Source organism: Cherax quadricarinatus, chromosome 34, assembly GCF_038502225.1.
Source record: "Cherax quadricarinatus isolate ZL_2023a chromosome 34, ASM3850222v1, whole genome shotgun sequence".
NCBI lineage: Eukaryota > Metazoa > Arthropoda > Malacostraca > Decapoda > Parastacidae > Cherax > Cherax quadricarinatus.
Window position 1 is genome coordinate 14881080 of NC_091325.1, and position 17712 is coordinate 14898791.

A 17712-nucleotide genomic window follows, 5' to 3' on the forward strand; every position below is an offset into this window, starting at 1 on the left:
AGATGACAAGTGACGATAATACCAGAAAACAGGACAAGTGACGATAATACCAGAAAACAGGACAAGTGACGATAATACCAGAAAACAGGACAAGTGACGATAATACCAGAAAACAGGACAAGTGACGATAATACCAGAAAACAGGACAAGTGGCGATAATAACATAAAACAGGACAAATGACGATAATACCAGAAAACAGGGCAAGTGTCGATACCAGAAGACAGGGCAAGTGACAATAATACCAGAAAACAAGACAAGTGACGATAATACCAGAAAACAGGACAAGGTCCCACCTCTCCAGCCCTCACCATACCTGGACCCACATCTCCAGCCCTCACCATACCTGGACCCACATCTCCAGCCCTCACCATACCAGGACCCACATCTCCAATTCTGACCACACCAGAACCCCTCTCTCCAGCCCTCATCACACCAGGACCCCCCTGTCCAACCCTCACCACACCAGGACCCATCTCTCCAGTTCTCACCACAGCAGGTCCCACCTCTCCAATCCTTACCACACTAGGTCCCATCTCTCCAGTCCTCGCCACACTAGGTCCCATCTCCACAGGCCTCACCACACCAGGTCCCACCTCTCCAGTCCTCACCACACCAGGTCCCACTTCTCCAGTCCTCACCACAGCAGGTTCCACCTCTCCAGCTTTCACCACTCCAGGCCTCACCTCTCCAGCCCTCACTACTCCAGATTCCACCTCTCCAGCCCTCACTACTCCAGGTTCCACCTCTCCAGCCCTCACTACCCCAGGTTCCACCTCTTCAGCCCTCACCACAGCAGGTTCCACCTCTCCAGTCTTTACCACACCAGGTCCCACCTCTCCAGCCCTCACCACTCCAGGACTCACCTCTCCAGCCCTCACTACTCTAGGTTCCACCTCTTCAGCCCTTACCAAGGAGGACCCAGAATAATCTCAGACGAATTTAATTGAAGATATAAATTTTCCAAGCATAATAAAACGAGAGAAAAAAATGATATTGGTATATAATCAGAGCAAAAGCAAACACACCAATCATGGAGCAGTTACGTCACACCTTCAGACGAAGAAATGTCCTTGGCCGAGTTATGACACGTAAATAACTGGAAATTAGCCCACAGAAATATCCGATGATAATAACATGATGCATGAACGCAGTACCGGTATTTACCTAAGTCTCAGTGGACCTGTGGATCTAGTATTGTAATTGTAAATTTGCTGGTTGATCGGCTGGAATTATGAGAGGGCTTCCCATCCTTCACTATAAGAGTGAAAGATGAAAATTGGCATATCGAACCCCGGGAACAATGTTGTCTTATCACGAAAATTAAAGCTTAATATGTGGACTAATCAATGGACGTGGATTTTTATGAAATATCCAAGTGATGCTGCCCGCAGTGTGAGTGGGCGCAGGGCTGCATGCGGCTATAAATGTTGACCAAGACAAATAGCTAACCATGGACTAGTAGATACAGTACCATGCTTTTAAATGGTCGGTTAAGGGACGCCGAGTTCCCTTGTCTGCTTATATGTTCATTTTCCTCCTATGTATCAGGTCTGTAATTACTAATTATTAATTACTATCTGCTTTCGTAAGGTGAAGCCTAGGATATTTGAGGACAATTGTCCTCATAGATTTGTTAAGTTATACCATGAATTATGGAAAGATCCTAGACTTCGCCTAACGAAAGCAAAGTAAATACGATAGTAATTATGGACAAGATATATTATAGGGGGAAAATGAGCTTATTAGGAGACAGGGGAACTCACGCGTCCCTTTAAGTGGTGAAATTATAAGCGTGGGTTGGAGTCCTTTCAATGGCTCCTGCTGACTGTGATATGTTTGTGTATCCATTCGCTTACTTCCCGCTGAGTACACTGGGTGAGCATCGTTCATGAGGCCAGTACATACAGAACCAGAATGAAATAACTAAGAGACTAGCTTGAGGCTCACTGGTGTGCCTGACTCTGGAGGAAACGTGGTTTACGTTCAGACTGGCTGCCCAAACTTATGAGGCATCTGAGGTTGAGTGGTTTAATGCAGCAGCTTGACTGGTCAATTAGCAAGAACTCATTTAAAATTAAGTCCTTTCTAAAATTTTCTCTTACACGTTTAAAGATATATATTTTTAATTAATGTTAATGTAAAAATTTCTAATTTTGCACCAAAAGAATCTTAGAAAACTTACCTAACCTTATTATAACAAGAACAATTTATTTTAGCCTAACCCAACTATATATATTTTAGATTTGTTTACAATAATTTAATACTAAACAAACACAGTGAAATATATTTTTTTCGTTAGGTTCAGAATGATTTTGGCGAAATTACTGTATACACAAATTTTCCTTTGTCCAATACGGCAAGATGAGCGCTGCTATTTAAGCCAAGATCGCAAGTTCTGCCTATTCGGCACGACATACATATATATACAAGGAGATACAAGGAGAATAGAAGCATCAGGGAAGAGAGAGGTGAAGGTTTATAAACTAAAAGAGGAGGCAGTTAGGGTAAGATATAAACAGCTATTGGAGGATAGATGGGCTAATGAGAGCATAGGCAATGGGGTCGAAGAGGTATGGGGTAGGTTTAAAAATGTAGTGTTAGAGTGTTCAGCAGAAGTTTGTGGTTACAGGAAAGTGGGTGCAGGAGGGAAGAGGAGCGATTGGTGGAATGATGATGTAAAGAGAGTAGTAAGGGAGAAAAAGTTAGCATATGAGAAGTTTTTACAAAGTAGAAGTGATGCAAGGAGGGAAGAGTATATGGAGAAAAAGAGAGAAGTTAAGAGAGTGGTGAAGCAATGTAAAAAGAGAGCAAATGAGAGAGTGGGTGAGATGTTATCAACAAATTTTGTTGAAAATAAGAAAAAGTTTTGGAGTGAGATTAACAAGTTAAGAAAGCCTAGAGAACAAATGGATTTGTCAGTTAAAAATAGGAGAGGAGAGTTATTAAATGGAGAGGTAGAGGTATTGGGAAGATGGAAGGAATATTTTGAGGAATTGTTAAATGTTGATGAAGATAGGGAAGCTGTGATTTCGTGTATAGGGCAAGGAGGAATAACATCTTGTAGGAGTGAGGAAGAGCCAGTTGTGAGTGTGGGGGAAGTTCGTGAGGCAGTAGGTAAAATGAAAGGGGGTAAGGCAGCCGGGATTGATGGGATAAAGATAGAAATGTTAAAAGCAGGTGGGGATATAGTTTTGGAGTGGTTGGTGCAATTATTTAATAAATGTATGGAAGAGGGTAAGGTACCTAGGGATTGGCAGAGAGCATGCATAGTTCCTTTGTATAAAGGCAAAGGGGATAAAAGAGAGTGCAAAAATTATAGGGGGATAAGTCTGTTGAGTGTACCTGGTAAAGTGTATGGTAGAGTTATAATTGAAAGAATTAAGAGTAAGACGGAGAATAGGATAGCAGATGAACAAGGAGGCTTTAGGAAAGGTAGGGGGTGTGTGGACCAGGTGTTTACAGTGAAACATATAAGTGAACAGTATTTAGATAAGGCTAAAGAGGTCTTTGTGGCATTTATGGATTTGGAAAAGGCGTATGACAGGGTGGATAGGGGGGCAATGTGGCAGATGTTGCAAGTGTATGGTGTAGGAGGTAGGTTACTGAAAGCAGTGAAGAGTTTTTACGAGGATAGTGAGGCTCAAGTTAGAGTATGTAGGAAAGAGGGAAATTTTTTCCCAGTAAAAGTAGGCCTTAGACAAGGATGTGTGATGTCACCGTGGTTGTTTAATATATTTATAGATGGGGTTGTAAGAGAAGTAAATGCGAGGGTCTTGGCAAGAGGCGTGGAGTTAAAAGATAAAGAATCACACACAAAGTGGGAGTTGTCACAGCTGCTCTTTGCCGATGACACTGTGCTCTTGGGAGATTCTGAAGAGAAGTTGCAGAGATTGGTGGATGAATTTGGTAGGGTGTGCAAAAGAAGAAAATTAAAGGTGAATACAGGAAAGAGTAAGGTTATGAGGATAACAAAAAGATTAGGTGATGAAAGATTGAATATCAGATTGGAGGGAGAGAGTATGGAGGAGGTGAACGTATTCAGATATTTGGGAGTGGACGTGTCAGCGGATGGGTCTATGAAAGATGAGGTGAATCATAGAATTGATGAGGGAAAAAGAGTGAGTGGTGCACTTAGGAGTCTGTGGAGACAAAGAACTTTGTCCTTGGAGGCAAAGAGGGGAATGTATGAGAGTATAGTTTTACCAACGCTCTTATATGGGTGTGAAGCGTGGGTGATGAATGTTGCAGCGAGGAGAAGGCTGGAGGCAGTGGAGATGTCATGTCTGAGGGCAATGTGTGGTGTGAATATAATGCAGAGAATTCGTAGTTTGGAAGTTAGGAGGAGGTGCGGGATTACCAAAACTGTTGTCCAGAGGGCTGAGGAAGGGTTGTTGAGGTGGTTCGGACATGTAGAGAGAATGGAGCGAAACAGAATGACTTCAAGAGTGTATCAGTCTGTAGTGGAAGGAAGGCGGGGTAGGGGTCGGCCTAGGAAGGGTTGGAGGGAGGGGGTAAAGGAGGTTTTGTGTGCGAGGGGCTTGGACTTCCAGCAGGCATGCGTGAGCGTGTTTGATAGGAGTGAATGGAGACAAATGGTTTTTAATACTTGACGTGCTGTTGGAGTGTGAGCAAAGTAACATTTATGAAGGGATTCAGGGAAACCGGCAGGCCGGACTTGAGTCCTGGAGATGGGAAGTACAGTGCCTGCACTCTGAAGGAGGGGTGTTAATGTTGCAGTTTAAAAACTGTAGTGTAAAGCACCCTTCTGGCAAGACAGTGATGGAGTGAATGATGGTGAAAGTTTTTCTTTTTCGGGCCACCCTGCCTTGGTGGGAATCGGCCGGTGTGATAATAAAAAAAATAATAATAAATATATATATATATATATATATATATATATATATATATATATATATATATATATATATATATATATATGAACACAAAAAAAAGTAAAAAGTATTGAAATCATTAATGTTCGCAAGAACTCCGACGTGTGCCAATACCCGGCTAAGTAGAGAGATGTGTCAGCCTCAGCTCCACACGTGATGGGTAAGTGACCAGGACCTGGAATGCATTATTGCTTATCGAGTGGTCTCGCGTCTGTACCTGTTCACGAAGGCCAGAGAACGATGGTTTACCCAGCCAACACTGTCGAGGAAGAATTCCCCAACTTTTTTAAACTTATCGGGTATCCCTGAAGGGAAATCTTTAAGTGGTTAATAATAATGGTAGAATTACCGACAAAATATTGGGTAAATGATCACATATGCAACTAATGTGACGTTTTATTGTGGCAATGTTTCACTCTCCAGGAACTTTGTCAAGCTCATGGAGAGCGAAACGTTGCCACAGTGAAACGCCTCATTAGTTACATTTGTGTTCATTTACCTAACACTTCAAGTGGTTGCCTGAATTTTTCGTTTTTTTTAATCCTTCCTCCAACTTTGCCGTTTAATTTCGCTCATCCGTTAGGCTTCAAATTTTGAAAAATATTCACACACACACTTTTTCCACCGTAACAATAGGATCTTCAGATTTCGCTCAAATCTTTACCAAATTGCTTACCTGTGTAAGAAACAGCAGAATTAGAATCCTTCTGTTCTAATACTAATCTTAATAAAATACACTTACACTAAATGGACATTAATGAAAGTGATTTCGTTATTAAACAGAGAGAGAGCACAAACGTAGAAAAAGAACAGAGAGGAGAAGAACAGACAATATAAATAAAAAATAGAGCATAGAAAGCAAAGAATAGAAGCAGAGAACAAAAAACACAGACTTAACTCGCCTTTCCAGTCTCTGGAAGAAAAAAAATAGGATAAGGAAAAGAAAAATCAGCTTCATTTACGACACAAGTACAAGTCAGTAGAGCAGTTTACACGGAGAGAAAAACCTCTCCTGGCCCCCTCGCCTCGTACCATTAAACGCTGGGCTCAAGTTGGACCAGAACAATACACGCCAGATGCGTTTAGTCTCTCTTACCCTTACCCTCTCTTCCCTCTCACTTTACACTTTCTCCTCCCTTCCCTCTCACCCTAACTTCCATGCTCTTCTCCTTTCCCTCTCTTACCTACTATCCTTCCTTTCCCTCCTCTAACCCCTACTCATTTCACATTCAGTTTTCACTACTCGTACCTCACTCTCCTCCCTCTCATTCCCGTCCCTCTCACCTTCATCTCTTCATCCTTACTCTTTCTCCCCCTACCTCACTTTTGCCTTCCCATTCACACTTTGATATACCTTCGACGAGTTTCTAGAGTCTTACTACTCTCGGAGCCCAGCCATGGGCCAGGCTCCTCTGGTGCTAGCCTGGTCATCTGGGCTGCTGCTGTGGAGGCCCGCTACCCAACACATACATCACAGCCTGGTTGATCCGGCACCTTGTAAAGATACTTGTCCATTTTTTTCTTAAAGACTTCTACAGTTGTTCCAGCCGTGTTTCCGATATCTTCTGGTAAGATATTGAATAGTCTGGAGCCACAAATGTTGATACAATGTTCCCTTATTGTGCCAGCCGCACCCCTGCTCCTCACTGAGTTAAACTCCTTTGTCTATTTTCTTCCATTTCACCCTCTTCCTCACCATACTCTTTCTCCCTCTTAATTTTGCCCCCCACTCCCGCTTCCCTCCCTCTCATCCTAATCACCTTTGTCAAAGAATTCAATTCAAACAATCAGAAATATAAGATTCTGAGGTCACGTTTTAAAAAAGCTTTTATTGTGACAACGTTTCGCTCCATGTCGAGCTTTATTAAACTCGACATGGAGCGAAACGTCGCAACTTTGTCTATTCTGCACCGCTGTCTGCAGTATGTCATTCTGATCCAGTTAATTTATATCGGAATGGAAGAGCCAGTAGATAAGTACTATACTGATCACCGCTGCAAGGACCCTATCTACATGCTTACTAACCTGTCTACCTACCTGTAGACTACCTACCTGTAGTCTACCTCTGGTCGATTCAGGGGAAGTCATCACCCTGGCTGGCCCGATCGCAGTCCATGCCTCCTGGTTGATGGCCTGATCAATTAGGTTACTGCTGCTAACAGCACGCGGTCCAGTATACACAACACAACCCGGTTGATCAGGAACGAACTTGAGAAGCTAAAGTAGGTTTGCCTAATGCTGTTCAAAACAAACCAAGAAAGAAAAATACAATCTAACCAAAATAATTTAAAACCAGCCTAATCAAACCTTCAACAACAACAACAACAATAACAACAACAACAAAATACAAAACCTAACGTAACTAAAATAAAACGAAAACCTAACCTAATGTTAACCAAATCTAACCAAACATACGTTAATCTAACTTAGACCAAGCCAAACTTAACCTTATCTAACCTAAATCAAACAAACCATATCTAATTTAACCTGAACCAAATCAAACCGAACCTAACCTAAACCAAAACTAACGTGAACGAAACCTGACGCAAACGAAACTTATCGTAAACGAAAGCTAACGTAAACCAAAGAAAACCTAACCTTACCAAATATTACGTAAAGAAAAGAGAAATCGACCCAAGATCCACATATCGGCAAAGGAACGCTGTAACTAAGTGCAGCCGATGCATTATCAGGGTTCTTAAAATCGTTTATAAACGCACGTTCTATTGAGTTGTGCTCATGGTATACTGTACTCACCTATTTGTGGTTGCAGGGGTCGATTCACAGCTCCTGCCCCGCCCAATTTTCGCTGGTCGCTAATAGGTCTACTCTTTCCCTGCCCCAAGAGCTTTATCGTACCACTTCTTTATCATACGTCTTCATATGGATCCTGCCTCCACTACATCACTCTCCAGATTGTTCAACTTCCTGACAACTCTCTGACTGAAGAAATACTTCCTAACATTCTTGTGACTCATCTGAGTTAGCTCCCAGCTGTGACCCCTTGTTACTGTGTCCATCTCTGAAACATTCTGTCCCTGTTCTCCTTGTCATTTCCTCTCAGTAATTTATTTGAGGTGTTCCACTTATCTTTTTATCCTCAGCCTCTTCTTTAGCCACACCTTAATAGCTCTTCCCAGTGATAATAATAATAATAATAATAATAATAATAATAATAATAATAATAATAATAATAATAATAATAACAGTAATAATAATATTTGATTTAATATTCTTCCCTTTTATTCTTTCTCGATCTTCCTAATCCTCTTCATTTTTGAATTCGTCTTAAAATATTTACAGTCGACCGAGACAGCATCTAAAAATGCTGCATTGGATTTTTATTTGTTCGTCCTCTGTAAAGACAAGGTTCTTCAAGGAGGTGATTTCCGCGTACTCTGGGACGCCTCCTCCCACCATCCTGTGAAACACTTCCTGCGGGATATCGTAAAAGTCAGTTTTCTCTGGATATCGTGAAGGTCATTCCTCACTGGATATAGTAAAAGTTATTTTTAGCTGGATATCAGATTGGTCACTCCTTATTGGATATCGTAAAAGTCATTTTTCGCTCGATATCGTAGTCATTCCTCCCTGGATATCGTTTTAAAAGCTCTCCTTTCACTCCGACTTACAGCCTTTACTCGCTTCCAGAGTTCCTATAATGTTTAAATATACAATTTCTGTTGCATTCACGAAGTAATCAAGCACCAACAGCTTGCTCGATCAGGCCAGCAAACCAGAAGTGGTGTGGGACCAGGCCGCGGTGGGGGGCGGTGACCCCCCAGGATCGACTACAGGTAACCAGGTACCAAATATTTCACAGCATCCATCCGAAAACGTTTTTCTCACCTCCCAAACTTTTATATCCCGCTTCAAAACGTTTTATTCCTTCAACAGAACAGTTTTTCATTCGATAAAACATTTTATTCATTTAATAAAACACTTTTTTCCAATATTGAATTTTTGTCCATATTTAATAAAACGCTTTTTTCTTATTCTTTTTCTACTGTTTCTTCTATAAACTATTTTCCGTGTTCTCCGACACACTTTCTCACACTTTTAAAACGTTTAATGTGAATGATAAACAGGTGCAATTATAAATTATTATCAGAGATTAAATCCTCCTAAAATGCCTCTCGCGTCCTGCATCGCTTTCAAAAGCTGGAAAAGCGTTCTTCCCAAGAGCTGGAAAAGTGTTCTTCCCAAGAGCTGGAAAAGCGTTCTTCCCAAGAGCTGGAAAAGCGTTCTTCCCAAGAGCTGGAAAAGCGTTCTTCCCAAGAGCTGGAAAAGCGTTCTTCCCAAGAGCTGGAAAAGTGTTCTTCCCAAGAGCTGGAAAAGAGTTCTTCCCAAGAGCTGGAAAGGCATTCTTCCCAAGAGCTGGAAAAGCGTTCTTCCCAAGAGCTGGAAAAGCGTTCTTCCCTAGAGCTGGAAAAGCGTTCTTCGCTAGAGCTGGAAAAGCGTTCTTCCCAAGAGCTGGAAAACCGTTCTTCCCAAGAGCTGGAAAAGCGTTCTTCCCTAGAGCTGGAAAAGCATTCTTCCCAAGAGCTGGAAAAGCGTTGTTTCCAAAAATAACAAAAAAAAAAGGGCACAATACCGTGACTGGAACAATACACAACCCGCACATAGAAGAGAGGAGCTTACGACGACGTTTCGGTCCGACTTGGACCATTTACAAGGTCACACTAACGAAAAGGAGAGGAGGGGGTATATATAGGCCAGTAGGCAGGAACTCTCCTCTTTCTTAATATCTGACTGGCTCTACTACTACTACCACCACTATTACCTCTCTTGTCCCGTCCCTGTCTTTTTTCGCCAGTGTGACTTTGTAAATGGTCCAGGTCGGACTGAAACGTCGTCGTAAGCTCCTCTCTTCTATGTGCGAGTTATTTGTGTGTTCTTCCCAAGAGCTGGAAAAGCATTCTTCCCAAGAGCTGAAAAAGCGTTCTTCCCAAGAGCTGGAAAAGCGTTCTTCCCAAGAGCTGAAAAAGCGTTCTTCCCAAGAGCTGGAAAAGCATTCTTCCCAAGAGCTGGAAAAGCGTTCTTCCTAAGAGCTGAAAAAGCATTCTTCCCAAGAGCTGGAAAAGTGTTCTTCCCAAGAGCTGAAAAAGCATTCTTCCCAAGAGCTGGAAAAGCGTTCTTCCCAAGAGCTGGAAAAGCTTTCTTCCCAAGAGCTGGAAAAGCGTTCTTCCCAAGAGCTGAAAAATCATTCTTCCCAAGAGCTGGAAAAGCATTCTTCCCAAGAGCTGGAAAAGCATTCTTCCCAAGAGCTGGAAAAGCATTCTTCCCAAGAGCTGGAAAAGCGTTCTTCCCAAGAGCTGGAAAAGCGTTCCCAAGAGCTGGAAAAGCATTCTTCCCAAGAGCTGGAAAAGCATTCCCAAGAGCTGGAAAAGCGTTCTTCCCAAGAGCTGGAAAAGCGTTCTTCCCAAGAGCTGGAAAAGCATTCTTCCCAAGAGCTGGAAAAGCGTTCCCAAGAGCTGGAAAAGCATTCTTCCCAAGAGCTGGAAAAGCATTCTTCCCAAGAGCTGGAAAAGCGTTCTTCCCAAGAGCTGGAAAAGCATTCTTCCCAAGAGCTGGAAAAGCGTTCCCAAGAGCTGGAAAAGCGTTCTTCCCAAGAGCTGGAAAACAGTTTCCCTACATGACTGTTCCACTGATAACATTTTCATAATGCTTCTTTATCACACTGAAATAAATTGTCATAACTTGAAAAAAAATTCACTTCAGTGAGACAGAAATATCTCTCATCTCTTAGTTACCTGTAGTCGATTCTTGGGGGTCGCCGCCCCCCACGGTTCGGAATAAAGACTAGGCCTACTGATTTTAGGACCTGTCAACGGGGCTGTTGATGCTAGCCACAGTCTTGGCGGAATAGTAACTATCTCGAGGATATTGTTAAGTTCCCTCCGTCACGACAAAGATTTTCCTATTCAGACATCTAGGAAAAAATGTTGCCAAGAGTCTACACATTGTTTTCTAGAACTAAATTCTCTTTCTTCTTCTTTACTACTACAACAACAACAACAACAACAACAACTACTACTACTACTACTACTACTACTACTACTACTACTAATAATAATAATAATAATAATAATAATAATAATAATCTCCCCCATAAAGGTACAATTATCAAGCATAATCTTTTCCGGTCTTGTTTCCTTCCCCATTATATCCCATCACCACAACACTACCACCATGAACACTCCACCAGCATCACATACATCCACCACCAATACCTGGAGGTTACCTGGAGGTTATTCCGGGGATCAACGCCCCCGCGGCCCGGTCCATGACCAGGCCTCCCGATGGATCAGGGCCTGATCAACTAGGCTGTTACTGCTGGCCTCACGCAGTCCAACGTACGAGCCACAGCCCGGCTGATCCGGCACTGACTTTAGGTATCTGTCCAGCTCTCTCTTGAAGGCAGCCAGAGGCTTATTGGCAATTCCCCTAATGCTTGATGGGAGGCTGTTGAACAGTTTTGGGCCCCGTACACTTATGGTGTTTTCCCTTAGTGTACAAATGGCGCCCCTACTTTTTATTGGCGGCATTTTGCATCGCCTGCCCAGTCTTTTACTTTCGAAGGGAGTGATTTCTGTGTGCAGATTTGGGACCATTCCTTCCAAGATTTTCCAAGTGTAGATTATGATATATCTCTCCCTCCTGCGTTCCAACGAGTACAAGTCAAGTGCTTCCAAGCGTTCCCAGTAGTTAAGGTGCTTGACAGAACTTATACGTGCAGTAAAGGATCTCTGTACACTCTCTAGGTCTGCGAATTCACCTGCTTTGAATGGAGATGTTAATGTACAGCAGTATTCTAGCCTAGAGAGAACAAGTGATTTGAAACCACCATTACCACCGCACACTTGACCACATCCACCACCACCACTGAGGACGCGGTTAACCTCCAAGAAGATATAAACAAAGTTTTCCAGTGGGCAACGGTAAACAATATGATGTTCAAAGAGGACAAATTCCAACTACTCCGTTATGGAAAACTGGAGGAGATAATAACTAGAACAGAGTATACTACTGACTCCGGCCATACAATAGAGCGGAAAAATAATGTAAGGGACCTGGGAGTAGTAATGTCTGAGGATCTCACTTTCAAGGATCACAACAGTGCCACGATCGCACGTGCAAAGAAAATGATAGGATGGATAATGAGAACTTTCAAAACGAGAGATGCCAAGCCCATGATGATCCTTTTCAAATCACTTGTTCTCTCTAGGCTGGAATACTGCTGTACATTAACATCTCCATTCAAAGCAGGTGAAATCGCAGATCTAGAGAGTGTACAGAGATCCTTTACTGCACGTATAAGTTCTGTCAAGCACCTTAACTACTGGGAACGCTTGGAAGCACTTGACTTGTACTCGTTGGAACGCAGGAGGGAGAGATATATCATAATCTACACTTGGAAAATCTTGGAAGGAATGGTCCCAAATCTGCACACAGAAATCACTCCCTACGAAAGTAAAAGACTGGGCAGGCGATGCAAAATGCCCCCAATAAAAAGTAGGGGCGCCATTGGTACACTAAGAGAAAACACCATAAGTGTCCGGGGCCCAGAACTGTTCAACAGCCTCCCATCAAGCATTAGGGGAATTGCCAATAAACCCCTGGCTGCCTTCAAGAGAGAGCTGGACAGATACCTAAAGTCAGTGCCGGATCAGCCGGGCTGTGGCTCGTACGTTGGACTGCGTGCGGCCAGCAGTAACAGCCTAGTTGATCAGGCCCTGATCCATCGGGAGGCCTGGTCATGGACCGGGCCGCGGGGGCGTTGATCCCCGGAATAACCTCCAGGTAACCTCCAGGTAACCACCATCACTACCACTGGCGGTGCTTACGAAACGTATTACACGAATATATAGTCTAACACCGAAATACACAAATGGACAGACAAGTAAGCAAAATGTCAGAACTCACTTTCAAGGCTCACGAGTGTAATTATCTTAACCGCATGGAAAATGACAGGCTGGAAAACCTGAACCTGAAGAGAGATGCCAAACCAGTGTTGACGCATATTATGTTACTGTTCTCTCCAGATTGTAATACTGCTGAACTGTTACAGACCATTTTAGACACGCGAAATTGCAGATTTGGGGAATGTGTAGAGAAACTTCACTGCTCGTATAAATTCATTCAAGCACCTAAATTACTGAAAGTGTTTAAAGTCCCTCGGCTTATACTTCTTGGAATGCAGAATGTATCATCATAATTGACAGCTGAAAAACTCTAGAGGGACTAGTTCCAAATTTACACACAGATATCACTTCCAACGAAAACAAGAAGCTTGGCAGACAGTGCAAAATAACTCACATGAAAAAGTAAGGTTGCCTTGAGTACAGTAAGATAACTCGTTAGACGCAAACTGACCAAGGCCTTTCAGTACCTTCCCATCATACATGAAGGCAATTACTAACACATTCCTAGCTCTCTTCCAGAGGGAACCGGATAAGTGAGTTCCTGATTAGCCAGGCTGTGGCGCATATGCTGGAATACGTGCAACTAGTACCAACAACTCGGTGCTAGTCCAGATTAGGCCATCCACCGGGTGGCCCGGTTTGGTACGGAACTGAGAAAGCTTTCACCCCTGAAATCGACTCCATACTAGCCTGACAAAGGGCCAAATAAAAACAGATACAGGTGATTATTATATTTACAGAAAACCTCTAAACCCATTGGGGTCATACAACAGGACAAGGTGGTTAAGGTAGTATTATTTTTAAGTCTTTCATCACTTGCGACTCGACAATGGTCCAAGAAAGGCCGAAGCATTATCAAGAGGCTCTTCTAAGTACGGACATTTGGTCAAAAGGTTAATCTTGATATTGCTGGAAGGTTTGGTTAACATGACCAAAAATGTGGTAGTCAAGGTCTTCTTGGTGGCTTGGACAGGTTGTGGCTTAGAGGGCAGAGGTGATGCTGGCAATATGATCGCCATGAAACTCATTTGAAGCTCTCTGGTATCTTTGTTCCTGGAACGTCTCGCCTGCGCAGCAGGCTTCCTTAGTCAATACAGGCGAATATAACACTGGAGACAGTAAAAGTAACCGAGGTGATCAGTCCCTCAGCCTAGAGTCGATTATATTAAGCCATTGATTGATGGACTAATTATATCGGCTCCAGGCTGAGGGACTGATTACCTCAATCTCCTTATGATCTTCACTATTCTACTTTGTACTGAACTGATGAAGACACAGTGTGGCGGAACGTTTCCTCAATAAAGATTCCCAAAGTGTAGCACAGTGTCTAATTTATCAACTAGTCGGTTCCCTAACCATTTATCCACACTAATAGCAGGTTGAGGGACTGATCGACTCTAAATTACTTCTTTCACTGTCTCCAGTGTTATATACACATATTCGACTGAAGAAGTTGCCTGGCACGCAGGCGAAACACTTAGGCAATAATGATACCCAAGTGCTACACATGGGTCTTACTCGTCAGCTTGTCAGTGCTGTATATAATCTCTAAAACGAAACGTGATCTCACTAAGGCGTGAGTCAGAAGTAAGAGTGGACAGGAAAGAGACATGTTTGCACAGATTAGCATATTTAATAAGATTGAGACGTTTTCTGACGAGTTGTTGTCTTCAGTCCTGGTGAAGAAGACACTAGTAGTGAAACGTTTCTTTATTAAATGTCCTAACCTGTACTTACGTTTTTTTTTTCACAACTTGTCGGTATTTTCATAGTGGTTTAGCAGTGATGCACTACTGAACCACTTCAGAATGTTTCTTTTGTTCTTATTAAGACTTTTTCGTCCCCTTTTTATTTACGAGGCCTATGTCAGCTTATTTTTAAGCCTTTTTATTATGAGACATACAAATAGGGAATAGGATGAAGATGGAACCATCTGTAGGCCAGCGATTTCATTTGGCCGAGGGGGGGGGGTGACTCCCCGGAACACTCACGAGGTATAATCCAGGTACACCCTGCATGTACGTGTCCTTTGTTCCATCCGGTGGGCACTTACTCTCTCAGTTCCAGGGTCTGGGTCTGAATTCCATTGAATGTAAAGGGGGAGTTTCACATGCTATATTGAGGCTCTAAATCAGAAGAAATACCTCTCAGTCTTAGTGTGTAGTGCGCTGACCCTCACGGTATTGTATTCTACTTGATGTTCTGCTCGGAGGGTCAAATTCCGGATGGCATTACATTAGTGACTGTTAGTGTTACTAGATTATCACTAAGGTTAAACCAGCATTTACAGTTCCATAGCATTGATTGATAATTGTTTTGCAATGCAATAAATTAAAGATGACTGAATTTGAAGACATAAAATTCAATGCAGGTGGGAAAGGCTAGAAACCTGTAAAGATGTTTACTGATACACAATCAACGTTTCGGCGTCAAATAAATCACCGTCTTCACCCTGATGATGGTGATTTGTCACAGGGATGATGACTGCACATGAACGCCTTAATAAGTTGGAAAACTTTCATGCCTTCTATGATCCTATCAGTTATTTATGTAGTGTGGGTATAAGACTCACATACCAACAAAATTGATAAAACTGCAAAACAAACACACACACACACACACAATATATATATATATATATATATATATATATATATATATATATATATATATATATATATACAGGCAGGAACCATATATAGTTTCAAGACGAGGTTTGATAAAGCTCATGGAGCAGGGAAAGGACCTAGTAGCTACCAGTGAAGAGACGGGGCCAGGAGCTATGAATCGACCCCTGCAATCACAAAAAGGTCAGTACAAACAGATGAGTATAAATAGGTGAGTACATACACACACACGCACACACACGCACACACACACACACACACACACACACACACACACACACACACACACACACACACACACACACACACAAAACCATTGCAATAAGCTGAAGAAAATCCTAACACTGGGCAGACATAATTAAAAATCCCAATAAAAATAAATCAAGGAAAGTTTATTCTACCAATTGAACCAACACGAACTGAAAGAAACCCACAAATTCTGAAAAAAAAAAATCACAAAACGTGAATACTGTGCCTGGAGAATGTGTAAATATGTAAACACAGTAACAACAGCAGGAAAGAAATATAACACCGTTACCCCAGGAAATGCATGAATATGCTAAGAATGGAAAATTGTCCATAGGAATTTAAGAGAAAAGGGCTCTTACTTTATACGAATCAATTTTACAGTCTAAGAGCTATTGTTCAGCCTCCGCTCATTTCAAAGTTCCAGCTTATCTAAGGTATACTGCCCCTGCCCCCAGGAAGCGACCCAGAACAATCAACTAACATCAAGGTACTTACTACTAGGTGAGCATGGGCAACACACAGGTACCTACTTACTGCTAGCCGAACAGGGACAGCAGATGTAAGGAAACATGTCCAACGTTTCCACTCATGACGGGGATCGAACCACGAGGCAACACAGTGCCACAACCTAATATTTTTAGTTAAAAAAATATTATATGGAATAAACATAAATTTCAAAGTACAAACATAATCATATTTTTAAGAAGAATGTGGTCTATATATACATATATTTTTTTTTAAATTATGTTGTCGGTTCCTCTGCCAACATTACCACGACTTCTGAAAATTGATTTAGTCGATTTCATTCATCACTGCTCGTGCTTCAAAAAAAAAAAAAACCGAACGTAGGAGAAAAACTTATGACGATGTTTTCTATCGCACCAACAACTAGTCACACACTGCCACACGAAGGTAAGGAGGCCAGTATATATACGAGAGGGCAGGGACGGGATAAAGAGAGGGGGAAGAAAGAAGGGAAGATAGTAGTAGCGTAGGAAGTCTAAGGACAAGAACAAGAAGCACTGCAGGAGAGCTAATGTAATATCTTGTGCTGTCTATAACGAAAACTTCCTGCTGGAGGCGGAGCTCAGGCTGCAGGCTGTCACAACTTGGTTCATCAGGCTGACTTCTTCCCCACCGATGTAGAGAATAATCAGTTAACGCTGCTAAGATTCATCCAAGCAAAAGACGAAATAGACAGAAATTCGTTACGTGGACCTTAAAGGCTGGCAATGGGACTCCACCTGTTATGTACATATGATGGTTCTCCTGATCATCGCCCCTGCGGCACGGTCTCTGACTAGACCTCCTAAACTGGAAAGAAAACACTACGAGATTAAGATCCATTAAGAAAAAAAAAAACACGGGTAAGAAAAGCTAAGTATATAGTGTAAGTAAAAGTTTGAAAGAATACCAGTTTAACTCGATGTTGATGAGAGATTAAAAAATTGGCTCTTCTGCCAGTGATAAACACTCATGAAAATAGGTCCCTGGATAATGTTGAAGAACTGACATACCTACTGTGGTAAGAGTAGTGGTGGCGAGGACTTAGGTGGTAGCTAAAGCGGTGGTCACACTGGAGTGGTGGCGTCAGTAATGACTGTAGCACTAGTGGTAGAGGCAGTAGTGGTGGTGGGTGTAATAAGCATGGTGGTGGTGGTGATATGCAGTGATGTAGGTAGTGTTCATTATAACAATTTCCACCATTAATCTCTCCAGCACTCGTAGACTTCCTACAATCTTCGTCCCATCTCAAAACAAACTCAAAGACTTTCGTCTGGTTTAGTGTCTCGTCTGCATGGTTCTCCACCAGGAAGATAACAACATAACCAATACAATAATAACCATTACAGTAAAACCATAACTGTGATATACTTGTAATTTGTTTTGAGTTTTCTACCCTCGCAGCCCGGCTCGAGGCCAGGCTCTTCGGTTGATTGTTCGAACAGGTTGTTATGGTTGTCGGCCAACTGGTCTACATATCACAATCTGCCTGATCTGGCACTTGGTGGAGGCAA

At 42.3% G+C, this 17712-nt stretch overlaps 1 protein-coding gene across 1 annotated transcript in view; it reads right to left on the reverse strand.

Moving 5' to 3' along the window:
• The window catches only part of LOC128693736 (tetraspanin-1), a 149194-nt gene extending 131959 nt beyond the window's left edge, over positions 1-17235 (reverse strand). The window contains exon 1 of the mRNA XM_053783581.1: positions 17212-17235. The gene's annotated coding sequence lies outside the window, so the exon portion shown is untranslated. The remainder of the gene's footprint in view (positions 1-17211) is intronic.
• Between the last annotated feature and the right edge of the window lie 477 nt (positions 17236-17712).